The following is a 26849-nucleotide window of genomic DNA, read 5'->3' on the forward strand; positions in this document are numbered from 1 at the left end:
TCCAGGAAGGGCACAAAGACTTATGTCACCATTCTTTGGGTTAGTACATTGTATTGCCGTCTCCATGGCCTGCCGGGTCCATGGGCAGGCATGGTTTGGGGGCAGAACAGACCTGCCTCCCTCTGACTGACTTGCAAGATTTGTGGCCCTGAGAGCAATCTTCATACACAAGATTTCTCAAAAAGATTGACATGTAAGCGTAAATAATATAGCAATAAAATCAGAAATAATTGCAGTGTATATATCCACATTATGTTCCACCAAATCTGTGTGTAGACTCTAGCTCTCTTTATGGGAATGCCTGGGTTTTTTGGGGGGAGTTGCTGTTTTTTCATACAAAGAAGTTCAAAATAACAAACCACAGCCTTCTCTCTCAGCATATTTTAAACCACATAGTACACCACAAGCTAAATTTAGATTTTCATCAAATTTCTTTTTGATTGGGAGCCATTACTTGGATCATTTGAAGTTTTGATCTGCTCTGCCTAGAATTGCCACATGATTATGGGAATCTACATGTTATTAGCAAACCTTGTTATTAGCATAGGACAGGCAAAGTTTGGAACTGCTCATTAATGACTGGGTGTGGGCCATATGAAACTGTCAAGCCATCAAGCACAGCATTTCCCCTCTGCATTATTGAAGATCAGGCTTCACCAATGCCTCTGTTGACAAAGCAGAGTCTAAAGCCAGGTATTTTGCCATAAACATTTTGCAAGCTTACTGTCGCAGCAGTTGTAACTGAATGCTCTCCCTCTTCCATGAAAAGCAAATTTTCTATATATTCTACAGTACAAAAAAAACCTAGCTAGAGTGTTTCACACAAAAAAGTGGGGAAGAAGAAAAGAAAGATCCCCTGTCTCTCTACCTCTAACTATTTCCAAAAAAATTAAGCAACCAACAGGCCACTCAAATGACTATAAATGAACTGAGTTCACAGAGATTCCTCATGGAGTCTTGTTGACTTAAAAGCAGTGTTATCAGAAAAGCCCAATATTTACCTTTTCTCCTTTCCTGATATTTACATAAATTCCAAATGATTTTATTATAGTTTTTGAAAAATCTTTGTGGGTTTCCAAGTTCCGAGAGAGTGAAAACAGGACAAAAATGTGCTTCCAATGAATAAAAAGATACTAAAGGAAAAATGAAGATTGTCCTTAGGAAGTTATCATTCTGCTAATTAAACTAGCCTTTAAATTAGAGCTGGTGGGAACGTTCTCATTCCCTTGAAATAGGCTATTTTGGCAACGCCCAAACATTTTGACAAAATTTTAATCAGAAGAGTACGGGTAACTGTGTGGTCAGGGTATCAGTCTGGGATGAAGGAGATCCACAGTTAAGTCCCTGCTCTACCTAATTCAGAGCGATTTGAAATGAGAAACTCTACTCTAAATGAGACAGAGCAGGGACTTGGACCTGGTCTCCCACGTCCCAGTTCAAAAGGGTTTGTTTTCATTTTAATGAAGAAAGAAAACAAACATCACAGCCTCAAAAGATGCCACAAAACGTAATTGTTGTCCTACAGTCAGCTCTACTTTAAACCCCCACAAAACACCCAATCATAGAAAACAAATAATAGCTTTGGAGTAGACTGTGTGGGAGTTGGATTTTTCATTTGGGGGGAATTTTGTGACTGCAAAGCTTCTTCCATTCTGCAATGAAACCAAATTTTTTGAAATATCCCCACGAACTGAAATCCCTGCCTACATCCCCCAAAATAATTTCAAAGCAATTAAAATGCTTCATTATGATTTTGATGGGCTGGCTAGCTGGGTAGCCCTTTGAGGCAAGCTGGGTTCAGCCTTGCATGTGACTTAGCAGCTATCCCTCAGCCTTGCTGATGAACTGACAAATAAGGGCTCATTAGTGACCCCAGCTGTGTACAATGAATTAGAAAGATTGACCCCAGCTGTGGTGGGGAAGCAGTGAGAGCAGTATTGAAGTAGATCTGGGAAGTCACTAAAGGAGGGAATAAGGAGGAAAAGTTCTGTAGACAGCAGACTGAAAGATCTACAGGGAGTACAATAGGGTCCTGTGGGGAGAGTCCTGAGCAGGGGCCTACAAGGGTAAGGGAACTGAAGTTGAGCCTAGGAAGGGCAGAGGACCCTTTGTTTTGAGCTGAGTCATGGAAGGGGAGTGAACCGTTGTATGACTTGGCACCACAGACGATGCACTGAGGGACTTCAGGGAAGAGTCTGGCTACGAGTGGTCACTGTGGCTGAGAAAGCAGTCGGCAAAGGAGGGCAAGAGACAGTTTCCCCTACAATGCTATGTCTAGAGATAAGGGGCTCCCCTAGAGGTGAGGATTTGTACTTACAATCTTATACTGTAGAACTTTTTTTTTAATGGAAAAAAAATTAAATACAGAATTGAAATGTTCTATTCCTAAAATAGTCAAAATGGAACACTTCTAACTCATCAAAATGCTTTTCCTCAACTTTTGTTTCCAAAGGAGTTTTCCTCAAAGGTGACTTTTTTGTGTGGAGTGTTTCCCCTTCAATGAATCAGCATTTTCCAATAGAAAAATGTTCCCTCAGAAAGCTTCTAAATAGCCCTACTTAGGAGGGAAACCCTGTCCCTGAGCATTTGGATGAATGAGCCTTTTGATTCAGTGTCCATACTCCAGCCATACTGTACCAGAGAATCTGAAATATTAAACTGTACAAATACTAATAGTACAGCTGGTGTGTGCGTGTGTGACGCACACACATGGGATTTTAAAAACCTGTTACTTTCTTTTCTTTCCCCCTGGATTTGAAAAGGAACAACTCATTTATTCAGAACTTTCAAATGTCTTTATTTAGAACATTTTTTGAATATGTCTGTTTTGTTTTGTTTTTCTTCCCCAGCAGCAGCCCTGGGGCTCACTTCTGGAATATGTATTGTGTTTCTACGAATGAATGCTTCAAAACTTCAGCCAGCCAACTGCAGGGATCAGGAAGGGATTCCTAATTTCCCTTCCAGTGTATTCTGGGAAGTTTTTCTGGTCTCCTTTCTAGAATGGTAGAAGCTTCCTAACTGTGGGGGGACCACCTGTGCCTGAACTGTGTCCCCCCGCATGCTGCCCTTTCTCCCCAGAGGGCCCTCTCCCTCCCCCATCCTCATCCTTATGGCTGTTAAAAAGTGGTGGGGCCATGGTCCCCTGGCTCCCCTGTTCTGATGCCTCTGCTCCTTCCTCGGAAGCATCAGAGATACCATGGCTGGAGATGAGACACTGTCCAAAGTGGGCCAGTGCTGTGAGGTGGCACTGAGCGTTCCCTCCCTCAGGTACTTGGCTGGCTGGTTCTTGCTCATGTGCTCAGGGTCTAACTGATCTCCACATTTGGGGTTGGGAAGGAATTTTCTCCCAGCCCAGGTTTGCAGTGACCTAGATGTTTTCCACTGTCCTTTGCAGAGTGTGGGTGCATGACATGTCTCTCTGGGTATATTTCATTTAATCCGTTCCCTGCCATTGCAGGGGCTTGGGGTATTAGTGCACCTTGGTCCCTCCTGTTATCTCCCTGTGGCACATAAGTCTAGTTTTCTGCGGGTGGCAATACCTGGTCTAATTTTGGTTGTTGGGTTTAGTGTGTAAGTGGTAGGTGGTGTTGGTAGCCTGTGAGAGGGGTGTGTGTGTGTGTGGTTTTTTCCCTCCCCCCCTCATTTTTTCACTAATGGTGGAGGCGGAAGGAAACATTAAATCTTTAAATAAGCCTCTCCCCCCCCCCCCGGAAAAAAAAGGGTTTCAAAACATTTTGGTTGCAAGTTTGACTTTTGTGTGTGAGGGGGAAGGCTGCTCTTTAACACACTTCCCACTCCCCCTCTACGCCCCACCCCCCAAAACCTTGAAAAATTGTGACCTGAACTAGTTGTTAGTTCTGAAGGATGAATCTTAATGTGCAGTACCTGTATTTGATAATATCAACCCCTGTCTATGTTAATTTAAAAGAAAAAAGTGTGTGGATAAATTATATGACTGAGAAAAGTATCATGGACATCTTATGGTTTGCCATCCAATAAGAGCAATCATGTACTTTGTCTGAACAAGTTTGTTTTAGACTAAGTGGAGACACCAAAACCAGAGCGGGGGGGAACCCCAATGTACAAGTCCTTCATAGAGTTTTTGTGGGTGTTTCCCCTCCTTTACAACAGGATGGATCTGCTATGAACACGAAATAGCATCTAATTCCAGCAGAGTGGAGGCTCCTAGAAATTTAAAGGTGTGATCCACTGAAACAGAATTTATAGTAATCCCATGGGGACATACACCACAATTCTCTATATAGCACAATGTAATATCAGAGTCAAAGACAAATCTAATTGTAGCCTATTATAGGAGGGAGCCATTAAATATTAATGAATTCCTGGAATATGCGTTTAATTTTGTGAACTAATCACAGGTATGGGCATGAATATAAAAAATGGTATGAATTTTGTGGTCATGTAAAATCTACATGAGTCAAAATACTGGCCTATGCATGCAATAATTAAATACTATGCATTCAATACTAGCCAAGCATAGGTTAGGTTGACATTCGGTGATCACGGGCAATCATAAAGAGGGTGGTGAGCAACAGTGGAGAATCATGGACAGCTAGAAAGTGGTGAAGGAGGGTTTTTAGGGACTCTAATTTCTGTCTAGATACATACACCACGAGAGAATGACATCAGTATTGGAGTTTTGTGGAAGAAGGTTCTGGCTAAGCAAGTTTTTAGTCTGTAGCAGATTATGCGCAAGAATGGGGGGAGATATGAAGAAGCAATGATGAGTAGATCTCCATGTCTGTCACAGAGGTCGCAGAAGTGACAGATTCTGTGAGTTTCCGTGACTTCTGCTGGGGCCATCGTGGCTGACCCCAGGGCTGCCAAGCAACTGGTTCTGGGGCCAGCTGCTCAGGTGGCTCCCGGGACACCACATTAGCCACTGCTGGAGCAGCGCGGGGGACAGCCACACCGGCAGCTGGTGCTGCTGGCCCTGAGCATCCCCTCCCAGCAGCACCCCTCCAGACAGCCCCCAGCAGCCCCCACACTCCTAGTGCCTCCCCCCAAGTTTTAATTACAGGTACTTTTGGTAAAAGTCATGGACAGGTCACGGGCTATGAATTTTTGTTTATTGCCTGTGACCTGTCCATGACTCTTACTAAAAATACCTGTGACTAAATCTTAGCCTTAGTGATGAATGGTCTTCTGAGAGATTTTTGTGATTTTAGGGAAGCAGTGCAATGCTAACTGCCATAATACAAGCAGAAACAGTTACTAATTTAGGCCGAAGTTTGCCTTTCTCCACATTGACTGACTGCTGGGAATGAGGAGAATGAAAGCAAGAAGTGAGTCACAGGTTGTTCAGGGAGGGGACACTGAAGCACTGTAGTGTGGATTACTCTGGTACGATTGTGCTGCCCACATCCTGTAGGCTAAAATCCAAGGTTGTACTTTGATGTAGGCAATGAGCACTTACATTTCTACGTCTCATATATTTGAACTAGCCACTGTTACTAATAAAAGTTTAGATCAAGCAAACGATTCTACTGTTTTGTAAATGCAGACCAGACGCTCTAAACCAGAACTGATCATAGTGGAAATTATCATTTCTTTTTTTCTTTAGGGGGTTGCCAGCTAATCTCTCACTCTCTAATTCACCCATCACTATTCCATCTACAAACATTATGGCCTATTTTCAAACTAGCTACTCACACTCATATAAAATAAACATATGAACAGAGGAAATATCCTGCATCAAATCAATGTTCCATCTGTCATATATTGAACAATAGGCTGTACCAGATGCATTGGAGTTTACAGAAAAACCCTGTAGTGCACAAAATTATGAGATTTCTTTGTAACCTCTATTGGCTACTGATTGGCCTATGCCCTGAAATATGAATGATTCTCTCATTTTCTAACCTAACTGTAGATATTTTCATTACCTAGAGAAAATACTGTTTATATAAACATTTTATTTATCTTCTGCAGATTGAAAGGCGACACATTTAATTGTCCTTTTTGGTATAGCTTCTCTGTAGCATTCATTATTTTACATACCTCTATCCTACTCCCTGTCATTCATCTCCTCTTCTCACAGGGAAGTGTCTCCAGGCTTCATATCCTATTTATTGATCATCTTTGATCCCCATCTTTCTGCTACAGCTTATTTCAGAGAAGGGCACCCCATTTATTTACCAAGTGCTATTTTCTATCATTACTTGCTTTTTTGACTACTGCTATATCTTGAACAGAGATATTCAATGAAGTGTTCACACTGATGCCCGGGACTTTTTCCTGAGAGGATATGGTTATATTAGGACCCAATAATATGTATTAATCAAATTATTCCTTTCGATATGCATTACTTTTTATTTGGCAACATTAGAACTGCCATCTTGTTGGCCATGCATCATCTTTAAGCCCTTCTGAAGTTCCTCAGAGTTTTTTCTAGTTTAGACTAAGGTACCTAATTTTGTCATCTGCGAAAGTTATCATCTGAACACTTCAGTGGGAGCAGCTGGATGCTTAGCACTTCTAAGAATTAGGTAATTTATCTACTAGCCTAATGATAGGCACCTATTTCTGCAAATATTGTCCTTTGATACCGGTGACTTATTTGACTAATCTCAACTAAGCAACACAGTGCAGTTTTTGAAGAGTCACAATTTGCACATAATAAATACGAAGAGTGTGTTTTCCCCAATAACTATCAATCCAAAGTCCACTGAAGTCAATGGGAATAATTCTATTAACTGCAGTGTGCTTTGGATCAGACCCTAAATGAAGGAAACTGAGATCTGTTTGCAGATATTGTGCAAGCAGAAAAAGAAGCGGTATATCAAATTATTCACTGTAAATTATTCACTCAGGTACAGCTAATCTTAAAATCAAAACACTAGTGGTCTTGTCCTCATTGTACTCTAGCTAAGGAATTAGTTAAATCCTTGTCCAGAGCCTTAGATAGCAATGCAATTGGGGCTGCCATTTGGAAATATGTATAAAACACTAAATTAAAGATCCAACATAGCCATAGTGAACAACTAATAACAGTAGACTGGACAGGCTGTTATTTCACTTACTGTTGCGGTTCTCCTGAGACCTCCTCCACTCAGTTCCCCAAGAGTTGAGTTTGACTCCAGTCTTGTCACTCAGGTTCCTTTATTTGGCATACAGCAAAATATACTGAGTTGATCAGAGTCAAACATAGCTGGTAGGGATAAGTTATATCACGCATCCAAAGTTACACAGCAAACCTCTTCCTCAATATGCATTTACTATATAATGCATTACACATTTTGGGATTAGCTCAGTCACTTTGTAGGAAACAATCACTATACCGCATGTGCTGTCCATGCATGACTTACTCTACCTCATCTCCTAGTCCATGCTTACCTTCTCCATTATTATCTTGGCCACTGTAAATAGTTCCCTGGGTTTTCCCCCTTATCTGAGCTAGTACAGACAATCTGTTTCCAGCCTGCTGATCCATTTACCTCCCTAATCCTTTCTCCAGAGATAGTTGGCCTCACCCATGGCCTGGCTTGACATGAGTAATTGGACTCAGCTCTACCTCATTTGCCAGGAAAGAGCAAAAGCAATTTATGCATAAACAGGGGAATCTCAAGTAGGAGTAGACAGGTTATTTTACCTTTGCATTTGGCACTGGTTTTACCGCTGCTGGAAGCTGGGTCCAGTTCTGATGCCCACAATTTAAGAAGGATGTTTATAAATTGGAGAGGGTTCAGAGAAGAGCCACAAGAATGATTAAAGGATTAGAAAACATGTCACAGTGATAAACTCAAGAAGCTCAATCTGCTTATTTTAAAGAGAAGGCTAAGGGGTAACTTGATTAGTCTGTAACTCCCTGCACGAGGAACAAATATTTAATAATGGGCTCTTCAGTCTAGCAGAGAAAGGTGTAATGCAATCCAATGGCTGGAAGTTGAAGCTAGACAAATTCAGACTGAAAATAAGGTGTAAATAGCCATTAGAACAATTTAGCAAGAGTTGTGGTGGTTTCTCCATCACTGACCATTTTTAAATCAAGATTAAATCTTTTTCTTAAAAAGAAATAATTATTTTCTTAATTATTATTATTTTGTTTTAGAAATTATTTTGGAAGTTTTATGGCCTGTGCTTTAGAGGCGGTCAGGCTAGATGATAGCAATCTCTTCCAGCCTTGAAATCTATGAAAGGAACAAGTTCATTTGGGGGCGGGGGGGAGAACCCTGCAAAAAATAGTTATGAAAACTGACTATTCCTCTTGTTAGCTGCAACTGCATATGATAAGCATAAGGAGTCATGTTGCATAGTGCTTACAGCATCCTACTACACAATGAAGTCTGAACCACTGGCAAAAGCAGGGTGGTCTTATGGCTAGGGCACTGGACTGGGAGTCAGGAAGTCTGCCACTGACCTGATGCGTGACCTTAAGCAAGTTACTTAACATTTCTGTACATCTATTTTCCCGCACACATTTGTTCTGTCTAGTTTATTTAGATTAAATGCCTGACCTGAAGAGCTTATCATGTGTTTGGATAGTACCTACTACAAGGGTGCCTGATCTTACTTTTTTATTTATTACTTTGGCAGATGACCCAAAAATTAGAATGGTGATAATGAAGAGGAGAGGTCACTGATATAGAGCACTCTGGATCATTTGGGAAACTGGGTACATGCAAACAATATTCAATTCAATACAGACAAATTTAAAGTTATACATCTCTAGGAACAAAGAATGTAGGTCATACTTACATGACGGGGCACTCTGCCCTGGAAAGCAGTTACTCTGAAAAATATTTCAGGGTCATGGTGAAAAATCAGCCAAATATGAGTTCTCAGGTTGGAACTGTGGCCAAAAAAAAAAGAACAAGATCCAATGGCTGGAAGTTTTAAGTGAGACAAATTCAAACTAGAAATAAATGCAAACTTTTCACAGTGAGTGGGTAATTAACTGTTGGAATACCTCACCAAGAGTTGTGATGGCTTCTCCACACTCCTGCTGGTTGGCTGCTTCCAGGGAGTAGCACGGTCTGCGGTGCCAGGACAGGTGGGAAGCCTGACTCTGCACCCTGGCTGCGCCACTGACTGGGAGCTGCCGGAGGTAAGTCGGCACCCCAAGCCCCTGCCCCAGCCCTGAGCCCCCACCCCAAACCCGCAACCCCTTCCTGCACCTCATCCCCAGCCCAGAGCCCTGATGTCCTCCTCCACCCCAACCCCCTGCCCCAGCCCAGAACCCCCTCCCACACCCTGAACCCCTCATTCATGGCCCTACCCTGCAGACCTCCTCCTCCACCCCAAACTCCTGCCCCAGCCCAGAGCCCCCTCCCACACCCTGAACCCCTCATTCATGGCCCTACTCTGCAGCCCTCATCCCCACACCCCAACCCTCTATCCCAGCCCTGAGCCCTCCCATACACCAAACCCCTCATCCCCAGCTCCGTTGGGTCACGGGCATCAACAATTTTCTTCAACTGGGTCCCCAGAAAAAAAGTTTGAAAACCACTGGCATAGAGTATCTATGAGAATTCCCCTACACCACTTGAGGGTAGCTTCATGGTCCCTTTGTGCTGCTCTGCTGGTGCAAAAGGGCCATAGTGAAGGCCAGGTTCTTGTCTGAAATCTCGTACGTCTTCCAGTGGAGCAGCACAGTTTTGTCTGAGCTCTCTAGTCAGGAAAAGAGGGTGAGTTTTAAATTTCTCATTCTCTTTCTTTAAATGTATCCTGTATCTCCCCAAAACCTCTTGCTAGACCTCTCTAACCAATAGGCATGGACTGTCATCTCAGGTTTCCTGCAGGGCTTCACCAGTCAGTAGCTCATTCAATCTTTTGTAGGGTAGCTATTAACAATTCATTTTAGAGAGCCAGGATATTAAAAATACATTAGTTTGTTATTATACAATCTGCCCAAAGTTCTGTTGTGATCCCACAGAGCACCATCCTCCCTTTGGTCCACAAGGGTAGTTTTGCTGCCAGCCATTTACTACAAATTATTCCACCCCCACCAGCTCAGCAATGCTGGCTGGTGTGTTGGATGGGTAGAGTCAAGGTTTTACTTACTTCTCGCCCCTCTCCAGCCACTCCCTGCCTAGCTGATTGGGTGGTGAGAATATTTGGTGTGCAGCATCCCCTTACGCCAGTGCACCAAGACTCAAGCATAAAGTAGGTTTGTGCGGGAGTGTAAAGAGGAATCTTATTCCCCATATGCCCCTATGAAGTGGTGTGGGCCAGACTACTCTCTAGCCCTTGATAGCGACATGTCCAAGATTGCCTTTTCAGTCAATCCAGAGGAGGAGTAGAAAGTCAGCAATTCTAATAGTTCCACCTAATAGCTTTGAGCATCGGAGGACACCTGTCAGCAGCCATTTAAATAGAAATCTTGAGTTCATCCATCTAACTTGTGGCATTTTTTTAAATGCTAACTTAGTTCCAGTAGGAGTTCAGTATTTCATTATTTATGCAATGCCAGTAGCTTATTAGGTGAGAATCTCCTCATAGTTAAGATACTTTGAAATCTATTAATAAGCTTCTTTTAAATCTAACTTTCTAAAAAGTCTCCAATATATTGTACTTCATTGCGTGTTAACCATTGTAGCGTTCTGATACATCATTATAGTTTCTATTTCTTTTCTCTGTTTGTAATGGGAACATAATCAAATACTTCATTTAAAAAAATGAATTCACTTTGTGGCAACTTACATTTTGCCACATCTTACAATCTTTCATGGGATTGTAAGCCAATGGGAAATGAGAATGCTCTTCTCCTCACAGAGGGTTCTCAGCAATTCAAAGGATTGTGCCCTGCCAACCAGGGAATGTCCTAAACAGTACAAGTTTGTCTTTTCAGCTAAATTACTATAAAAGCAAATTGTATTTTGATTACCTTGCCAATTTCCAAATGAGGAAACCCCATGACAAGTGCTCCCCTCAGGTGGGTCAGTAGAAATATAAGCTCCAATTTACGGAGGAAATAGTGGTATGCTTCTATCTCTCAAGGTTGCAGTGACTGTCAAAGTTAGTCTCTTGGCATTGTTATGACCTATTTATACTTTATATATCACAGCAGAATTTTTTAAAGTGAGAAATCAACTTCATAAGGTGGCAAAACTATCATTTTCAAACAAAGCCTGTGAATTCACATCTGTAAGGGTGAATATATTTTCTTCAGAAATGTCCTATATCTTGCATCAAATTTGCTGACATTCATATTTGTATATACTGAATTTTCAGATAGAGAAAGGGTGCAGTGTGTGTGTGTTTTTTTTATATATATATATACATAGCAGGACAGTCTTCATTGTAGAGCAGACTTTTAGAGTATATTATATGCAAGATATACTGCAATTTAAAATATTTTCTGGTTAACCAAAGTCAACTGTTAAATCAAATCTGCTTTTGTCGAGATCTCAGGAGATATTGCTTCCATTTGTAAAGTTAAAGGACCAGATTCTCAGCTGGGTTAAACTGACTTCAGTGGAGCTAGGAAGTTTTACATCAGCTTGATCTGGTTCAAAGGGTAGAAACAGCCTTTGATGCCAATGAAGTCCATAGTGGTTGGACCTGAGATTTTTGAGGCTATACAAGGTCAAGGCTAATCTCCGTTTTCATTAAATAAAAGTGTCTAGCCTTTTCTCTTTTTGGTGATAGCCTTGAAAAATTGGGGTTTTATAGAAACCAAACTCTGCAGATGAAAATGTTATATGTTGTCTTTCCCTAAAAGTAACATTTTACCTACCATTCCTTTTGCAATTACTTAGCCTGGCTTTGTGTGACTGAGACCCAGGTCTATCAGCCCCTCAGTTTTTGTTTTGGAGAGGGGGCCCCAAACCAATCTGACTCTTTGAATCAGGCTGCCACTGATCATGCTGTAGCTGCTATGAGCTAGCTCTTGGCCGCTGTTCAGCTGCCTGAAGCTAATTCAACTCCTCTGCTGACTGGGCAATTGGCTACTGGCCGCAAACAAGCACAACTCTGGCACTGACTTTGTGGACTTAGACAAGTCACATAATCATTCTGGCTATATTTCCTTGCTGACACACTGAGGATAACGTATACTTACCTACCTCATGAGAGTCTTGAGATGTTGATGTTAATGGGTATTAAATTTGCATGAGTACTACATTTTATGTGTGAGAGATGGGGAAATGCCATGGCAAATAGAATAAAGTACAGGTGAGAGCAATGGATGCAGAGAGCCGAGACTGGTGGGAGGGGGCAAAGGGAACAGTAAGAACAGAAGAGTGGGGTGGGGGAGAGGTAGCACCACAGAGCAAGGGTGAATCACAAGATAAGAGTGAAAAGGAAAGAATGGGAGAAAAGATGCTGCTGCTACTCGGATTAAAGAACGGAACGGCGCTGGAGATGTGAAACGGCAGGGCACCATTGCACATATGAATACAGTACTATGAAGAGGTCCTATTTTCTAGGAAATTGAAATCGTGCTATAATTGAACACCTCTCTTTGGTTTTCATTGAAAACAAACCTTTTATCTAAAATACATTCCATGCAAATAATTTCCTTTGTAAATAGAAACGTCTTACCAATTTGTGCTTTGGGGTGGTGGGGGGGGGGGGGGGGGGGGGGGGAGAAGGGGGTAATAAGGTTATATAGGGCAAGTTTTGGTTATTTTGGCTTAATTTTTTCCAAAGTGACAAGTCATTTTGGGTACCTAACTCAAGGGGCCTTAAAGAGGCCTGATTTCCAGAGGGTGGGTGCTCAGCACTTGCTGAACATTAGATCTTGCACCCAAAAATGAAGACCTCCAAAATCACTAGTAATGTTTTAATCACATGTTAAGCAAATGGGATAGGGATTATCCGTTAAGGACTGAATCTGTAAGATTGCCAATGCCTCCCCAGAAGTGTCAAAGTCAATGGGAGCGGGAGGTGCTCTGGGCATCTCCCAAGAGGCCTATAGCAGCAAAGGCAGCGAATGCTGTTTGTTACACAGTGTTTCTAAGGGGGAGAGCAGCCATACCGTCCTGGTATGGCTGCCAAGCATCTAACACATTGTTTGCTTGCAGTAGAATCCACAGTCATGTGGGGTTTGATTGAAAAAAGAGACATGCCCACTGTTCCTCCCTCAATGTCACTAAGCCTAGATCTAAAAATGCTGACATGAAGTTGATGTTTTTGATCACTTTCTTACTGTGCTTCACTCCAGCTGAAAAAACAGCACATACAAATAGGCTGGGGCAAAAAGCCAACCCTCCCCCTTAGAAACACTATGTAACAAACAGCATTTACTGCCTTTGCTGCCATAGGCCTCTTGGGAGATGCCCAGAGCACCTCCTGCTCCCATTGACTTTGACACCTCTGGGGAGGCATTGGCAATCTTACAGATTCAGACCTTAAGAAGTTGGATTCCTTTCAGTATTGCATGACAATAAGTTACAGTAACTTCTCACTTAACGTCATCCCGGTTATGGTTGTTTTGTTGTTACGTCACTGATTTATGAGACAACATTCTCATTTAAAGTTGTGCAACGTTTGCTTACACTGTTGTTTGGCCGTGGTGTCTTGGAAGCAGGGTGGGCTGGCAGCCCCCCTATCAGCTCTCCTACACACACACACACGCACACACACACCAGCGCCTCCCACCCGCCGGTAGCCAGGGCCGTCCTTAGGTATACATGGCTGCATAGGGAACCCAAAAATTTCGGGCACCCCAGGGTCTTAGTATCCACCCTGCCTCGTCTTCCTGTCCCTGTTCTAATCTGACCCTTTCTGCAGGTTCCCATAGCTAGCTGCTGCAGCCTGATGAGTCTTCCTCTGGAGGGGATCTAGTAACTTAAAAGTGAAAAAGCCTTCTAGCCTGCCAGACCTATTAGCACAACACTGAAACTGTTAAAGAGCCATTCAAGTGGTAATGAAGCCATTTAACAGGCATTTGCCAAATTGTAGGTATAGGGTTACCATACGTCCGTATTTTCCTGGACATGTCCAGCTTTTTGGTTCTTAAATTGCCACCCGGGAGGAATTTTTAAATATCTAAAAACATCCTGGATTTTGTCATTATTATTTTTCCCCAAAGACGAGTTGATCATTTGAGAAAGAAAGTGAATGTTGATCACTCGAGAGAGTGCCCGCTTTTCCCCCCTAGCTCCCAGTGCTTGTGCCGTGAAACAGCTGTTTCGCACGACTGGGGAGGAGGAGGGGGAACGCGACGTGCTCAGGGGAGGAGGCGGGGCCAGGGCGGGGATTTGGGGAAGGGGTCCAATGGGGCAGGAAGGGGGCAGAGTTGGGGCGTGGACTTTGGGGAAGGGGTTGGAAAGGGGGCGGGGAAGGGGTGGAGTTGGGGCGGACCTCCCGTGGAGTGTCCTCCTTTTTTTGAATGTTCAAATATGGTAACCCTACCTAGGTATATACTGTCCGTTTCTGAATTTACTGACAAAAACAGTTGTGCATTACTGTAATATTTACTCAGCACAGGTTAGCCTAAAGGACCTTAGTTTAAAATTTGCTTTAAAAATATTTCATTAGAAGATGGCTGAAAAGCATAAAATCACATTTCTAAAAAATCCTTGCATAGATTTTTTTGGATGCACAATCTGAGTATTCCTCTTTAACCTTAAATGCTTGGATCTTCAGACATATAGTTTTTAAAATAAATCCTTCAAAAGACCACTCTTATCTAAAATACTCACTTTAATTTTAATTACTATAGTACAAAAAATTTGCTTCCAAAGTCTTCCTGTCCTTTCTGTCCATCCCTTTCTGCCTCCACCCCGCCCCTTGAAGAGAGCCCTTAAAGGGGCAACACCCCTTTCCTTCCAGATAGCTGGACAACCGAGTTTCCCTTTCTTTACTTCTGACTATTAAGAGAACCCTCCAGCAAAATCAGTATCTTAATAAGATATAAAATCCTTTGTTGTGCCTAAGATTTTTGGAAACATTTTTTTAAAGATGGTGAAATTTTATAAACATGTCTATTGTTATGGAGATCACACAAACTAAATTAGTGTTCCCTTTTTCTAAGAGCAATGAATATTGTTATGAACACAGTAAACCTCTGTGACTGATTAATTTAAAATAATGTCTTTGTTTCAGTGAGTTAAATATGTTGTAATCTGGAATTAATACTTTATGAAGGCTTAAGAGTACATTTAAAATATAAATTCAGAAATACTGATTAAGAAAATGTAAAACAGAGAAAAGCTGCATCATGTATTCCATAATATTTAATGTTGTATTCAGAAAGACAGCTGACTTGCCCTCACTACAAAGTTTTTGCAAATAAATCTCTGACAAACTTCAGTTATATCAAAATACCTGTGACTGACATTTTTTATTCCCAAGTTTAGTACTTTTAATTAGGTACCTTCTGCATGTCCAGTCTTCACCATCTGGCATGCAGTGGAAAACATGCTCCATTTTCTTTAGAAAAAAACCCCACTCTTCTGCAATTTCTTTCTAATGTCATTTGCTTAATTTGGGTTCAGGGATTTGGCTGGAAAGGGGTGAGCAGGGAGGGGGAGGGAGGAGAGGAGGGAGAGAGACAGTGGGGAGAGGGCGGGGCCTGATCAGATTGTGGGTGGGGCCTGGGACAGAGCAGGGGTGGAGTATGCGCAGGGCCACAGGCAGAAGAGGTGGGCTGGGGAGCTAGTGACATGACAGCAAGTAAGAAAGGGGTCGGCTCCTGCACACCCAGTGCATACTGCAGCCTCCTTAGGCAAGGGCCATATTCACAGAGCCTCATTCTGTGTGAGGGAGGGTATGGGGGTCTCTGTGGGGAACTGTGACTCTCTGCTACTGTGAGGTGGGCCAGGCGGCTTGGTATTCTTCGCTGCCTCGTCCCTCCCCCCGCCCCCGCACTGGACTGCGAGCCCAGGCTGCTGTCGAGCATAGGGGCACCAATTTAATGATACTGGTCCCATAAATCCTAAGGATGGCCCTGCCGGCATCTCCCCGGATCAGCAACTCCCCACATCCTCCCTGTGCCTCCCGCTTGCAGCAGTTTTGCAGCATTCAAGAGGCTGGGGTGGAGGAGCGAGGACAGAGAGCACAGACTCCCCCCTTCTTCTCCAGAGCCTCCTGAATACTGCAAAACAGCTGATTTCTGTGGGCTGGAGTCACTGGGAGGGAGTGTGGAGGCTGCGAGGCTCCTGCCTGCAGCAATCAGCTGTTTTGTGGCATTCAGGAGTTGGGGGGGGAGGGGAAAGGGAAGGAGAGGGAGCAGGAAGAGGTGGGATGGGGCCTTGGGGGAAGGGGTGGAGTGGGGTGTGTGTGCCTGGGGCAGAGCCGGGGGTTGAGCATTCCCCAGCATTTTAGAAAGAACAGCAAGAGGAGCAGCTGGACGATCCACCCTCTTTCACCCTCCGACTGCACCCCTTCTCAACCAAGCTTCACAATCATAGAATATCAGGGTTGGAAGGGACCTCAGGAGGTCATCTAGTCCAACCCCCTGCTCAAAGCAGGACCAATCCCCAACTAAATCATCCCAGCCAGGGCTTTGTCAAGCCTGACCTTAAAAACCTCTAAGGAAGGAGATTCTACCACCTCCCTAGGTAACGCATTCCAGTGCTTCACCACCCTCCTAGTGAAAAAGCTTTTCCTAATATCCAACCTAAACCTCCCCCACTGCAACCTGAGACCATTACTCCTTGTTCTGTCATCTGCTACCACTGAGAACAGTCTAGATCCAACCTCTTTGGAACCCCCTTTCAGGTAGTTGAAAACAGCTATCAAATCCCCCCTCACTCTTCTCTTCTGCAGACTAAACAATCCCAGTTCCCTCAGCCTCTCCTCATAAGTCATGTGTTCCAGTCCCCTAATCATTTTTGTTGCCCTCCGCTGGACGCTTTCCAATTTTTCCAGATCCTTCTTGTAGTGTGGGGCCCAAAACTGGACACAGTGCTCCAGTTGAGCCCTCACCAATGCTGAATAGAGGGGAATGATCACCTCCCTCGATCTGCTGGCAATGCTCCTGCTTATACAGCCCAAAATGCCATTAGCCTTCTTGGCAACAAGGGCACACTGTTGACTCATATCCAGCTTCTCGTCCACTGTAACCCCTAGGTCCTTTTCTGCAGAACTGCTGCCTAGCCACTCAGTCCCTAGTCTGTAGCGGTGCATGGGATTCTTTCGTCCTAAGTGCAGGACTCTACACTTGTCCTTGTTGAACCTCATCAGATTGCTTTTGGCCCAATCCTATAATTTGTCTAGGTCCATCTGTATCCTATCCCTACCCTCCAGCGTGTCTACCTCTCCTCCCAGTTTAGTGTCATCTGCAAACTTGCTGAGGGTGCAGTCCATGCCATCCTCCAGATCATTCATGAAGATATTGAACAAAACTGTCCCCAGGACCGACCCTTGGGACACTCTGCTTGATACCGGCTGCCAACTAGACATAGAGCCATTGATCACTACCCATTGAGCCCGACAATCTAGCCAGCTTTCTATCCACCTTATAGTCCATTCATCCAGCCCATCATTCTTTAATTTGCTGGCAAGAATACTGTGGGAGACCATATCAAAAGATTCGCTAAACTGAAGGAATAACATGTCCACTGCTTTCCTCTCATCCACAGAGCCAGTTATCTCACCATAGAAGGCAATTAGATTAGTCAGACATGACTTGCCCTTGGTGAATCAATGCTGACTGTTCCTGATCACTTTCCTCTCCTTGAAGTGCTTCAGAATTGATTCCTTGAGGACCTGCTCCATGATTTTTCCAGGGACTGAGGTGAGGCTGACTGGCCTGTAGTTCTCCAGATCCTCCTTTTTCCCTTTTTTAAAGATGGGCACTACATTAGCCTTTTTCCAGTCATCCGGGACCTCCCCCAATCGCTATGAGTTGTCAAAGATAATGGCCAATGGCTCTGCAATCACATCCGCCAACTCCTTTAGCACTCTCGGATGCAGCGCCAACTCTTTTAGCACTCTCGGACTTGTGCTTGTCCAGCTTTTCTAAATAGTCCCAAACCACTTCTTTCTCCACAGAGGGGTGGTCACCTCCTCCCCATGCTGTGCTACCCAGTGCAGTAGTCTGGGGGCTGACCTTGTTTGTGAAGACAGAGGCAAAAAAAGCATTGAGTACATTAACTTTTTCCACATCCTCTGTCATTTGGTTGCCTCCCTCATTCATTAAGGGGCCCACACTTTCCTTGACCACCTTCTTGTTCCTAACATACCTGAAGAAACACTTCTTGTTACTCTTAACATTTCTTGCTAACTGCAACTCCAGGTGTGATCTGGCCTTCCTGATTTCACTCCTGCATGCCCGAGCAATATTTTTATACTCCTTCCTGATCATTTGTCAAATCTTCCACTTCTTGTAAGCTTCTTTTTTGTGTTTAAGATCAGCAAGGATTTTACTGTTAAGCCAAGCTGGTCACCTGCCATATTTACTATTCTTTCTTCACATTGGGATGGTTTGTCCCTGTAACCTCAATAAGGATTCTTTAAAATACAGCCATCTCTCCTGGACTCCTTTCGCCCTCATGTTATTCTCCCAGGGATCCTGCCCATCAGTTCCTGAGGTTGTCAAAATCTGCTTTTCTGAAGTCCAGGGTCCGTATTCTGCTGCTCTCCTTTCTTCCCTATGTCAGGATCCTGAACTCGACTATCTCATGCTCACTGCCTCCCAGGTTCCCATCCACTTTTGCTTCCCCTACTAATTCTTCACGGTTTGTGAGCAGCAGGTCAAGAAGAGTTCTGCCCCTAGTTGGTTCCTCCAGCACTTGCACCAGGAAATTGTCCCCTACACTTTCCAAAAACTTCTTGGATTGTCTGTGCACCGCTGTATTGCTCTCCCGGCAGATATCAGGGTGATGGAAGTCTTCCACGAGAACCAGGGCCTGCGATCTAGTAACTTCCGTTAGTTGCCGGAAGCAAGCCTGGTCTACCTCATCCCCCTGGTCCGGTGGCCTATAGCAGACTCCCACCACAACATCACCCTTGTTGCTCACACTTCTAAACTTAATCCAGAGACTCTCAGGTTTTTCTGCAGTTTCATACCGGAGCTCTGAGCAGTCATACTGCTCTCTTACTTACAATGGAACTCCCCCACCTTCTCTGCCCTGCCTGTCCTTCCTGAACAGTTTATATCCATCCATGACAGTACTCCAGTCATGTGAGTTATCCCACCAAGTTTCTGTTATCATCATTGCTGAGTACAATATTAAATTGTTTGTTTAAAATTGTTTAAAACATATACAGTATATGTATACTCTATTTTGTCTGGTGGAAAAAAAAATTCCCTGGAACCTAAGCCCACTCCATTTACATTAATTCTTATGGGTAAATTGGATTTGCTGGACATCATTTCGCTTAAAGTTGCATTTTTTGAGAACATAACTACAGCCTTAAGCGAGGAGTTACTGTATACTATAGCCAATGGGACTCATGATATCTACTGAGGTACAGCACTAGAGATGGCTCAGATGATTTACAGTAGCTGTAAACACAATACATTCAGGGACTTGTGCCATAAAATAATATATAGGCTGTCTGCATTTAGTCAATGTTCATGTATTTTATATACTGCATGCACTTTTTTCCATCTTTCAACTTTCATCTTTCCAGTTCCTACCCAGTCCTTATTCCTTTTACCTTCTGGCCATTTTTTAGACATTAAGTTCCAGAATTCTTCTTCAATAAATGGTGAGTGTATTTACAGGCCCATTCACTCAGATTGGCAGTGGCTTTGTTGCTCTGACTGTTGAAGAGTTACCTAATTCAAAATCATGCCTGGAAAAAACCATCTTGTGAAGCCCTTGGTTACAAAAGCTCTTTTACATGTACAATATGGCAAAAAACTGAGCAGCTACAGTCTGAATTAATCCCAGTTGCTGTGTAACTGATTCTTTTCATCTGAGCACTCAGCAATAACTTGGAGTGAATTTTAATTTCAGTGACTAAAATTGAAATGATTCCTTGGGAGTGCTTGCAGTAATCAGAGTGAATGAGAGTTCAAACAAGGTATGCTGCAGAAGCTAGACTTAGTAATGACGCAGGTGTGAATTAATAATCACCTTGTTGCTCATTGGCCTTTGTTCTGTGGTGGTGGTTTCATAAATGCCTTGTAATTAACATTGGCAAAGACACAGACATATATGATGGGTTTTATTTTATTTGAAAGGAAAATTATTATATACTTTAACACAATATTAAAGTGTACTACTCAATCTACCAACAACTGTTTTGATTAACAATAATAATGGGAGTTATGTTTAAAGACATTGAATTAATTTATCTGTGGCTTATAAAAATACAGTTCTCATCCTGATCTTTAAGCCTATAGTGAAGCAAGATGATTTTATATTACAGTGGAAGTACATCAATCTGTTTACAAACTATACACCGAGCTCTCTTCACCTGTAATTGAAAAACAGCCTATGTGCAGCTTCTTTCTTGAAAGGCAGTCGTTGTCTAACAACCTTAACTCTGCACAACCATTTAACAAGGAAAATGAAGACTATTGCACCCAACTGAAATGACAGATTGAATCTGGATACATATAATGTAATTGCCAAAGCTGGACATTGGGCCAAGACAGCACGTGTAACACCCTGCTCTTACAAAGAAATAGGTTGGATGTGCAAAGAGGATGCTACAAAAAGAGTGGAACATATTTTTTTTTCTCCTCTGACATTTAGTTCATGCTTCATTATATTCAAATTCAAAGAAGGGAATAATTTGTAATCATGCTATGCAGGAAAAAAGGCATATTCTCAACAGAGAGACAGTGATTTCATCTTATCTCACAGCATAACACAAGGCCGCCTCCTGCAAGCTGCTGATTACGGGCACTTTGCTGTCAGCAAGCGGCCAGATCAGACCTACCCTGGGGACACTGACTGAGCCTCAGTATCCTATACAACTACACTCTTGCCAGCCATGAGTGTTAAAGAATACTGTATATATTTGGACTCCACCATGTGGGGAACTGACTATGAAAGTAAAATATTGTAAACCTTACTCCTGTATACAGCATGAATCAGAGAACCCATTCTGTGCCATGGGATGAGAGGGGGAGAGGGTTTCTAGGCACCTCTGATATACCAAAATGCTTCTAAGCAATGATGGAAAAGAACACTTTCTACCAGACCACCTTTTCCCTACATGTATTAAATTTAATCGCTTGTTATATTCCAGTAATGGTAGTTTGGTATTAATGGAAACCATTTCTTCTCTACTTGTTAGGTGTTTTTTTTTTTTATAAAACACTATGTGAGCTTCCTCTACACCAAATGCATGTTCAAATTGCACACAACTGGGTGGTCAGGATTAATAATTCAAAGCCATGTTAGCTAAGGAGCACAACAGTTGCCTCTTTGTGTGCCACTCTCCCCTAAGGGATTGGTATAGGATTCTTAGTCTTTAGTTCACTTGGATCCAACATTAAAATTTTTCAATATTCTGTTTTTATCTGCAAGATTGTGAGTTTTACCTGGATCCGCAAACTACATTTTTCCCCCGCATAAACTGAAATCCGTGGAAACAACTTATTCAAACTTTAAAACAAGCAAAGGAAATATTCATCTTCAGGCAGTGATCAAATATGGAAAATGTCAGCGCAAAAGGTGAAACTTAAGAGAACCGTGAGTGAAAATAGGGTTAAAATGTTATGAGATTCCGGCTAAGCATTGTCAGGTAGGATGCTACATTTTCACATGACATCTTGCCATATCTGGGTTTGATTGGATGTATTAATCACTAAGGCCATAGTAGCAGGTACCCAGAGCCTGGGCAAGATATTTTAAACAGCTATCCAGATAGGAAGCAATTTTAGAATGGGGGTTTAATAAAGTGTATGTGTGATTCTTTGTGTATTTATTTTTAGTTCTTGCAATTTGGGGCATTCCAAAAGATAAATATCTGTCTGATTCCTGGGATAAAAAAGATGACATAGCACATGTCTCTAAAAAGTATTGCTTAAGTATGTAGGGTTCAGTATTTAGTTCTAGATCTTTGTTTGGATTTCGAAAAAATCCTGTGTTCTGAACACAGGCTTCGTTTGGGCTAATCTCTACTTTTAGACCAAATTTTTCCTCATTTGGTCTAAGACCTTTTCATATATTTAATAAAGTTTGGTTCAGCTGACTCCTTGAAAATTTGTGAGTTTGAGTTCACAAAAGTTATCAAACAGCCTTTTTTGTTTTGCATTAACTGCCAGAAATATTTGCTATTTAGGATGAAATACTTATGAAATAAATAGCTTATGCTCTAATAAATTGGTTAGTCTCTAAGGTGCCACAAGTCCTCCTTTTCTTTTTTAGAACATACAGTTAATCATTTTGACAATATTTCAAATATCATTGCAATTTTTTATTCACTATTCATTAAATCACATGATTGTTTCTTTGCCATGTGTGTCACTAAGTTTACATGAATGGCAAGAAACTTGCTCCTTCAGAATTTATGCTGAAATTTGCATGAAGAAAGTGGTGTGAGACTTGTCGAAGTATCACATGGTATGTCAACATACCCTCTAGAAAGCTTGGATATATTTCCTATTGTGGTTTGATTTTTTTAAAAAATGCTATAAAGAAGCCCAGTGTCTATGTAATTATCTTCATGTATTCCTTCACCATGTGCTTTTGGTTACTAGTTTATACTTAGACACCCACACTCACCAGTAAGATTAGTTATTTCAATATTCCTTCCAAGCAGAATCCTTTTATAATCCTTCTTGTTTTCCAGTAAAATATCCAGTCTTAATCCACTGAAACACAACTTCTATCTGATTTTCTTCCCCACTGTAACATTAAATGTTTGCAAGGCAAGTTCAGTACTGGTCATGGTGAGATGTGCAATTTTATTTCCCAGCCAAGGTACTATTTTTTGATACTATCAAAATCAGAAACTGTACAAAGCTGTTGCCCAGCTTCTGGTCCAGCTTTCCCAATGCCCAACTGTCAATGGGATCTCATTGAGTTTTAGGAAGCATCAAGCACCCTTTCCTTTAGCCTTCCTGCGACAGACATCAGTAGTAGGCACTGAGGCATGATTCATTTCCATCTACATCTGCCATTTCCATCACAGACCAATGTTAATTTTGGATGTGGTGATGGAGAGGCTACTGATCTCCTTATTGATTCATCAGTTAATCTTCGGTTTGTCGTCTGCCTGATTAATGGTAACTTTAAAAACAGGACATAATGGGCACTTAGATTTTAATAATTAAAACATAAGTTTGACCAAGATCATAGAATATCAGGGTTGGAAGAGACCTCAGGAGGTCATCTAGTCCAACCCCCTGCTCAGAGCGGGACCAATCCCCAATTTTTGCCCCAGATCCTTAAATGACCCCCTCAAAGATTGAGCTCACAACCCTGGGTTTAGCAGGCCAATGCTCAAACCACTGAGCTATTCCTCCCCCACCACTCTTCAAAATGAGTGCCTAAAGTGAAGCTTCTAAAGACATATGTAGGCAACTAAATCGGGGGCCTGGTTTCAGTGCAGCTGCTGGGTGTTCAACACCTTTGAAAATCAGGCATATATTCAGATTCTGAAATATGGGCTTAGTAGTGTTAACTTTAGGATCCTATTTTGGAAAATCTTGCTGTCAAGGTTCCTCCCCCACTCTGAACTCTAGGGTACAGATGTGGGGACCTGCATGAAAAACCTCCTAAGCTTATCTTTACCAGCTTAGGTCAAAACTTCCCCAAGGTACAAAATATTATTACACCCGTTGTCCTTGGACTAGCCGCTACCACTACCAAACTAATACTGGTTACTGGGGAAGAGCTGTTTGGACGCATCCTTCCCCCCAAAATACTTCCCAAAACCTTGCACCCCACTTCCTGGACAAGGTTTGGTAAAAAGCCTCACCAATTTGCCTAGGTGACTACAGACCCAGACCCTTGGATCTTAAGAACAATGAACAATCCTCCCAACACTTGCACCCCCCCTTTCCTGGGAAATGTTGGATAAAAAGCCTCACCAATTTGCATAGGTGACCACAGACCCAAACCCTTGGATCTGAGAACAATGAAAAAGCATTCAGTTTTTTACAAGAAGACTTTTAATAAAAGAATAGAAGTAAATAGAAATAAAGAAATCCCCCCTGTAAAATCAGGATGGTAGATATCTTACAGGGTAATTAGATTCAAAAACATAGAGAACCCCTCTAGGCAAAACCTTAAGTTACAAAAAAGATACACAGGCAGAAATAGTTATTCTATTCAGCACAATTCTTTTCTCAGCCATTTAAAGAAATCATAATCTAACACATACCTAGCTAGATTACTTACTAAAAGTTCTAAGACTCCATTCCTGGTCTATCCCCGGCCAAGACGACTACAGACAGACCCAGACCCTTTGTTTCTCTCCCTCCTCCCAGCTTTTGAAAGTATCTTGTCTCCTCATTGGTCATTTTGGTCAGGTGCCAGCGAGGTTACCTTTAGCTTCTTAACCCTTTACAGGTGAGAGGAGCTTTCCCCTGGCCAGGAGGGATTTCAAAGGGGTTTACCCTTCCCTTTATATTTATGACACTTGCCCTAAGGAAAGAGAAACTTAGGGTAAAACTACAGAGATCTTGACTTGAGAAAACATCAGCACTGTGGTCAATATGCAAATTCTTGTTTTCAATCAATCTTTTGTAGAGACAGTGGGCATTTCAGTTTTGACATTGTCCTCTTGTTTTCATTTGAAAAATCCTTCCATGCACTTGAAAGTGATGGGAGAAATCCATCCCCCATCTAGAGGCACCAGTCTAGTCCTATGAACTACTCAAGTTCCACTTCACTACCCAAAATAGGGCTTGAGTGAACTTTAAGTAGTACGCAGGTCTTGTGCTGGCCCGCTGCACAAGGGTGAATTTCACTCTGCACGAATAATTTAATGTTGGCATTTCAAGCATAATTTTTTGTTATGACACTGTTGTTTGGTTCTGGCTTCCCTCCCTTCTGTCATCATTCTTGCTGTGAGGGAATATTTTGTATATTTGGCAGTATTAAGAACTAGTATCTGTGTGTGTGGGGGGGGGGAGAATTAAATAGCGAAGATGCAGTTCACACTTAGCTGTACTATGACTTTCAGCTCTCTTTCCTTCAATGAAAATAGCAATTCTCAACAAATTGCATTAACGTGCACTATTACAGTGGATAGTGATTCTTTTGAATCATCATCCAATGAATAACTCACTCTCAAATGCGGATGGGATAATTAAAGTAGAACAATACTGTCTTTTGCTCCCCAGGGTTTACCAATATCACTGCAGGTTTTTGTTCCCATCTATTGTACTAACTCCGAAGTAAAGAAATTGATCTGTAACAAAAACTTGTAATCATGGACTTTCTATTTTGTACTTCCTTACAAGAGCTTGTTCATTGGAATAATAGAAGCTAAAAAAGACATATTAGCATTGAAAACAGCTCATCATTTTTCTAATAGGCAATATAGTTGTAAGAAAATTTAGGGTCTAACCCAAAACCTAACAAAGTTAGTGGGAGTTTTCCCACCACCTTGAGTGGGCTTTTGTTTATCCCCTTAGCATATAAACTCCTGAGGGTCTGCACTTGGCATTTTATCATGCAAGTCAATGGCATATTAAATAAACACCAATAATATCAACACAAACTGAAATTCAACTGCAGTTGAACAAGTTAAGTTGTATTGGTTTAAAGAACAAAGTCATAAATCATATGTATTGTATACATTGCAAATTGTCTAAGGACTGTAAAAATGGTAAGACAGTTTTACCTAGCATCACAAATTAAAATTCTGTTCCATGATTAGGTAATGGACATTCATAGTAAATGGATTTATATGAATTTAGATCCTAGCGCTGTGAAAAGCCAGAGCAAATGTGCCTTACACAGAAGTTTTCTACTGGGGGCCAACGGGGATTAGTATAGCTGTTGTTAGAGTCCAATTGGGCACCAAGTGACTTAAATATTCCAGGATCAGGCCTCTAGAGCAGTGGTTTTCAACCTGTGGTCCACAGACCCTTGGGGAATCCAAGTACCCATGCCCTGAGATGCAGCCTTCTCATTTATTGTGACTTTTTAAAATTAAATCATCAGACCTGTGACTCTGACTGTGTTTGCTCCATGGTTTTTACCTTTTTTTTTAATACTGTGACAAATCTGCAGCCCTGGTAGGTCTGTAGGTTTGCATTGTATTACTGTCGTACCTAAGAGACTTCGTCATCAACCAGGACCTCATTGTGCTAGGCACTCTACAAACACAGAACAAAAACTCCTTCAACCTTTCTTTTGATGCCCCAGTTTGACAATGTCAAAATAAAACTATAAACCTCCAAATCTTAAAGAGCACATACAACATTTTTAAAAGCCTCTCAAAATATTTTTAGGCTAACAATGATATTAAATGTATATTACCGTGTCCCCACAAACTTCTGAGTTCTTTCCAGTTACATCTGAAACAGAAAAAGCCTTTGTTGGCATTTAATTCACGGAGCCTTGAAAAATGAGTTGTGGTTTTTACCTATTCTGTTGTAGTTTAATGGCCTAAATGTAGCCACCCACATGTTTCATGAATCTACCCTGTCATTTTAGATACAATATTGTATATTTCAATAGCTTCCTGGATATGATCATTTTTACAGACGACAGTCAGTAGTTCTGCAATTTCACATTTGAGTTCCTTCAGAACTCTTGGGTGAATACCATTTGGTCCTGGTGATGTATTACTCTTTAGTTTATCAATTTGTTCCAAAATCTCCTCTAATGACACCTCAATCTGGGGCAGTTCCTCAGATTTGCCACCTAAAAAGAATGGCTCAGGTTTGGGAATTTCCCTCACATCCTCAGCCATGAAGACCGATGCAAATAATTCATTTAGTGTCCCCGCAATGGCCATATTGTCCTTGAGTGCTCCTTTAGCATCTCGACCATCCAGTGGCCCCACTGGTTGTTTAGCAGGCTTCCTGCTTCTCATGTACTTCCACTTTTTAAAAGATGCCTTTTTGTCTCTCA

Source organism: Lepidochelys kempii, chromosome 1 (assembly GCF_965140285.1).
Source record: "Lepidochelys kempii isolate rLepKem1 chromosome 1, rLepKem1.hap1, whole genome shotgun sequence".
Taxonomy (NCBI): Eukaryota; Metazoa; Chordata; order Testudines; family Cheloniidae; genus Lepidochelys; species Lepidochelys kempii.